Below are 6117 nucleotides of genomic sequence, written 5' to 3'. Positions count from 1 at the left end.
GCTCTCAGAACTGCTGCAACTAAGCTCGGCTGTGATGACGAAATACTACCTGGACCACTATGCTCATTAGAAACCGATGTCTTGGGTTTGCTGTATGTGTAGCGCCCCTGAGACCCTCAGGGCACTACAGGGGACTGCATCCTCTTGGGGATGCAGGACCTACCCCCTGGGACCTGGAGTTTTAGTGCCGATAGCACCAAAGCACAACCAAAATCCTAGTTCTCCACTCCACACCAGGCATAGAGGGTTAACCATATAAGGGGATGGTCGCCATGGAATGGAACGAGTCCCTGGGATTAGCCAGCCTAGTGGGAGGGGACATGTGGCGCCCTGGACTAGCCAGGTCGTCACAGGGACTACAACACAACACCCCCACCCCGAGATAGGCACATCAGTCAGACACAAATCCTTGTTGCCCTCCTCCAGGAGCTGATGTCAACACCAGGTGGGGTGGAGCCAGGCGGTTGGCCCCACCCACTGAGGAGTTCACAGTCCTGGAGGCAGGAAAGGAAGTCAGATCAGTTAGGGAAATGGTAGGAGAGGAGCAAACTGACCGTGTCTGGGTGTGTGGCCCGGGCACCAAGAGCAAGGTTGGCAGACGGTGGTGGCCGTCTGCAGCAGAGGCAGAACAACGCGGAACCGTAGGACCGGGGACGGGAGGTGGCCCGCCGGTACCGAACCGGGGAGCGAAGTGAAGCCAGCACAAACCGGCAGGGCCTGCGGACCCCGACCAGGCTTGGAGTCGCCGTTAAACAGGTCAAATCCGTTAGTGACCAGAACCCCAGGGGTTTCCAAACAGCCAAGACCTGATTGAAGGCAACCGTCCAACCAGCACAAGGGAAATACAGCTACCGCCACAGCTAGAGTTCCCAGGGCCAGAGCCTGCGGGCAAAAGGGCTCCTCCAGCCCATATACATGCTGGGGAGCGGGTTACCGGTGGGAAGCCATCGGGACCGAAGATACACAAAAGGTACAGGGAAAGGCAGCCACCACCAACCGTCCGGGAGAAACCACAGCAGCCGGCTGCGGGACCCATCCATCCAGCCGGTTGTTTTACCAGAGACTTTGCATCCATTTGTGGCTGAGTGAGTACTACCATGCCGTCCGGCACCGCGCTGTGCAGCCCAAGCGACCCTGCACCTTGCCAACCCTGCCTCCCCGTCACCTCACCGGGCCCCGGGACCACCAACACCCTACCCACGGAGGGGAAAACAACATCCCAGCTGCTCCCTGTCATCGCTCCCGGGATCCCTGTCACCAGCAGCTGTGGTGCCCAACCTCACCACAACCCGTGGGTGGCGTCATGCACCAAATCCCCAAACCAAACTACCCCTTTCACTCACGGACGAGGAGCGCCGCTCGAGTCCCCGGATCTGGCCCACCGCTTGAGCCACCGAGCAGCAGTAGCGCCGGACCCGAGCGTGGTGAGCGCAGCGCCCCGCCGCCCGCGACAGACACCAGTGAGTGTGTAGCATACAGGAGAGGTGTGCGGACATGCCTGAGCTGGGTCCGTGCAGTGGTGACTGTAGGCAAGACACACTTGTCTTTGTGCTCCTCACCTGGTTGCTGCCACAAACAATGGCACAATCTGAACCAAATATGTTTATCTTGGTCTCAACAGGCCACAGGACATAAGGTCCTAGCTAGCGAGATCGCTGCTGAGTCACTGTTTCTGTGACGCAGTAACGATCCCGTTAGCGATCTTGTTATGTGTGACATCTACCAGCGATCAGGCCCCCGCTGTGAGATCTCTAGTCGTTGCAGAATGGTCCAGGCCATTTTCTTCAAAGGCGATGTCCTGCTGGGCAGGACACATCGCTGTGTTTGACGCTGTGTGACAGGGTCACAGTGACTGCTGAGATCGTTATGCAGGTCGCTACTGCGACCTGTATTGTTCCTGCATCGTTGGTAAGGTCTGACTGTGTGACATCTCACCTGCGACCTCCCAGCGACTTACCAGCGATCCTTATCAGGTCGCATCGTTTTCAGGATCGCTGGTAAGTCGTTGTGTGTGACTGGGCCTTTAGTTTCAGTAATGTCTTTAGTCTGCTTCTCTTCAGTAAACTGTTTGCAGAATCTCTTGTGCAGACCAATGTGATGCAGTGTGTGGAGCATCGTCTGAAGACTGACAAGTGGACCCTCCACCCTTTTAACCTCTGCAGCAATGCTGGCAGCACTCATACATCTATTTTGAAAAGACAACCTCTGGATATGATGCTGAGCACGTGCTCAACTTTTTTTGTCAACCATGGCGAGGCCTGTTCTAACCCCTTCAGCCCCAGAGGGGGGTTTTTTGCTCCCCTTCTTCCGAGAGCCGTAACTTTTATATTTTTCTGTCAATCTTGCCATATGAGGGCTTGTTTTTTCCATAACGAGTTGTACTTTTAAATGAAATCATAAGTTTTATATATTACATATATTACATATAGTGTACTGGAAAACAGCAAAAAAATTCCAAGTGTGGAAAAACTGCAAAAAAAGTGTGATCGCACAATAGTTTTTGCGATATTTTATTCACAGTGTTGTATATGGTAAAACTAATGTGTGGGTGTGATGCCTGAGGTCGGTGCGAGTTTGTAGACACCAAACATGTATAGGTTTACTTGTATCTAAGGGGTTAACAAAATTCACAAGTTTGTCCAATAAAAGTGGTGAACGTTTTGCGCCATTTGCTAAACCCGTAGCGTTTTCATTTTTCGGTATCTATGGCTCAGTGATGGCTTATTTTTTGAGTCTCGAGCTGACGTTTCTAATGGTACCATTTTTGCACAGATGCTACGTCTTGATCGCCTGTTATTGCATTTTGCGCAAAACTTGCGACCAAAAAACAAAATTTTGACGTTTGGAATTTTTTTGCCGCTATGCCGTTTACTGATCAGATTAATTGATTTTACATTTTGATAGATCGGGCGTTTCTGAATGCGGTAATACCAAATATGTGTATAATTTTTTTTTAACCCTTTAATTTTCAATCGGGCGAAAGGAGGGTGATTTGAACTTTTAGGTTTTTGGAGGTTTTTTTAAAACTTTTTTTTTATTTTACTAGTCCCACAGGGGGCTATATGGATGAATAATCCGATCGCTCTGCCTTATCTGTAGATCTCAGCTACACAGCTGAGAACTGCAGATACGCTGTTTTACTCTCCGTGCTGGCACTATGCCGACACTGGGAGGAAGTGACTCATGTTAGCTACAGGCGTCATCACATGACCCTGTGCTACCATGGCAACCACCGAAAGTCACGTGATCACGCACGTGACTTCCGGTGGGGGTGGGGGTAAGTAAAAGTAATGGACGCGCGCATATACATCTCGCTGTCAGACTTTGGCAGCGAGATGTAAGGGGTTAAAAGTTGCGGGTGGAATGCAATTCCACTTGTAACTTGCAGGCACACATGTCAGCTGTTGAAAACAGTCATGATTCAGCAGTCACAGAGCCACTGCAGACTTTTGTCCTAAACCTGCACAACCCCTTTAAAGGGAATCTGTCACCCTATTGAGCTTTTTAAGTTATTAATATGTGCATACAGGTTGTAATAAGTCATACGTGTATGCCTTCTGGATTGATGGCTTGTTCAGTAATATTCATCTTTTATATCTTCTGACTTCCAGGCTATGGGGCGTGTGGTGCCTGGAAGATAAGCCTGCCTCTCGTCTTCATTTTACAAGATTTCTCCTCTCCTTCTCTTCCTTAGTGTCTCTGTGACATCAGTTTTAAATCCCATATTAGAAACCACAGAAGAGCAGAACTATGCATAGAGGCAGTCAAAATGAGCATGCGCTGGATATCTGTCACGATTCCTCTGTGCAGAGCATCTTGCACATTAGGAGATGCTGTTCTGTGTTTTCCTGAACTATTGACCTCGGATCATGACCTGACTATGCCTCTGTTTCCTCCTGGAATCCATTATGTGTCCTCCTGTTACCAGACCCTGGCTTTCCTGACTACTCTTCCTTTTGCACTACCCGTAAGTAGTGACTAGAATCACAATTTCCACCCGCGAACCTGACATCACAGGGACAATAATGAAGAGAAGGGGAGGAGAAATCTTACATAATGAAGACTGGAGGCAGTCTTATCTTCCAGGCAACACACACCCCAATGCTGGAAGATCAAAGCCATAAAAATGAAGTTTACTGAACAAGCCATAATCCAAGAGGCATACAGGTATGACCAATTTCAGCTGTACAGTCATGGCCAAAAGTTTTGAGAATGCTACAAATATTAATTTTTACAAAGTCTACTGCTTAAGTTTTTTTAATGGCAATTTGCATATACTCCAGAATGTCATAAAGAGTGATCAGCTTAACAGCAATTACTTGCAAAGTCAATATTGGCTAAGAAAATGAACTTTAACCCCCAAAACACATTTCAACATCATTGCATTCCTGCCTTAAAAGGAGCAGCTAACATTGTTTTAGTGATTGTTCCATTAACACAGGTGTGGGTGTTGATGAGGACAGGGCTGGCGATCAATCAGTCATGATTAAGTAAGAATGACACCACTGGATACTTTAAAAGGAGGCTGGTACTTGGTGTCATTGTTTCTCTTCAGGTAACCATTGTTATCTCTAAAGAAACACGTGCAGCCATCATTGCTCTGCACAAAAATGGCCTAACAGGGAAGAGTATCGCAGCTACAAAGATTGCACCTCAGTCAACAATCTATCGCATCATCAAGAACTTCAAGGAGAGAGCTTCCATTGTTGCCAAAAAGGCTCCAGGGCGCCCAAGAAGGACCAGCAAACGCCAAGACCGTATCTTAAAACTGTTTCAGCTGCGGGATCGGACTACCAGCAGTGCCGAGCTAGCTCAGCAATGGCAGCAGGCTGGTGTGAGTGCTTCTGCACGCAGTGAGGCGGAGACTGCTTGAGCAAGGCCTGGTTTCAAGGAGGGCAGCAAAGAAGCCACTTCTCTCCAGAAAAAACATCAGGGACCGACTGATATTCTGCAAAAGGTACAGGGAGTGGACTGCTGAGGACTGGGGTAAAGTCATTTTCTCAGATGAATCCCCTTTTCGATTGTTTGGGACATCTGGAAAACAGCTTATTAGGAGAAGAAGAGGTGAGCGCTACCACCAGTCTTGTCTCATGCCAACTGTTAAGCATCCTGAAACGATTCATGTGTGGGGTTGCTTCTCAGCCAAGGGAATCGGCTCACTCACAGTCTTGCCTAAAAACACAGCCATGAATAAAGAATGGTACCAGAATGTTCTCCAAGAGCAACTTCTCCCAACTGTCCAAGAGCAGTTTGGCGCCCAACAATGCCTTTTCCAGCATGATGGAGCACCTTGCCATAAAGCAAAGGTCATCACTAAATGGCTCATGGAACAAAACATAGAGATTTTGGGTCCATGGCCTGGAAACTCCCCAGATCTTAATCCCATTGAGAACTTGTGGGCAATCATCAAGAGACGGGTGGACAAACAAAAACCAACAAATTCTGGCAAAATGCAAGCATTGCTTATGCAAGAATGGACAGCCATCAGTCAGGATTTGGTCCAGAAGTTGATTGAGAGCATGCCAGGGAGAATTGCAGAGGTCCTGAAGAAGAAGGGTCAACACTGCAAATATTGACTTGCTGCATTAACTCATTCTAACTGTCAATATAAGCTTTTGGTCCTCATAATATGATTGCAATTATATTTTTGTATGTGATGTAAACATCAGACAAACACAATTAAAAACCAGAGGGCAACAGATCATGTGAAAATATCATTTTGGTGTCATTCTCAAAACTTTTGGCCATGACTGTATAGAACCTGTATACTCATATACTCATGTCTGTCCCACCCGCATGCTTCCGACATATGTACCTAAGAGGCACGGGTGAATTGTGCTAACTAGTTAAATCCTGCTATCAATCTTTGACAGCAAGATTTAACGAGTTCCTGTGGGGAGTGTGCCATTCCCAAACGCCATCAGCGGCCCCGCAACGTTATCACAGGCTGCCGATGGGTTGTCATGACAGCCGGTAATCAGCTAATGACCCTTGTCATGGTCATGGCTCACTTCCTGTGAATGCCGGCAGAGCACTGGTATTCCCAGATCATCAGCATTTCTGCTGATCAGAGCCGTACTGAAGCATCGCTCTGAACAGCATGTGCAATTACAGTAC

This window comes from Anomaloglossus baeobatrachus, chromosome 1 (assembly GCF_048569485.1).
Source record: "Anomaloglossus baeobatrachus isolate aAnoBae1 chromosome 1, aAnoBae1.hap1, whole genome shotgun sequence".
In the NCBI taxonomy this organism is placed as follows: domain Eukaryota; kingdom Metazoa; phylum Chordata; class Amphibia; order Anura; family Aromobatidae; genus Anomaloglossus; species Anomaloglossus baeobatrachus.
This window is presented reverse-complemented; position numbering follows the sequence as displayed.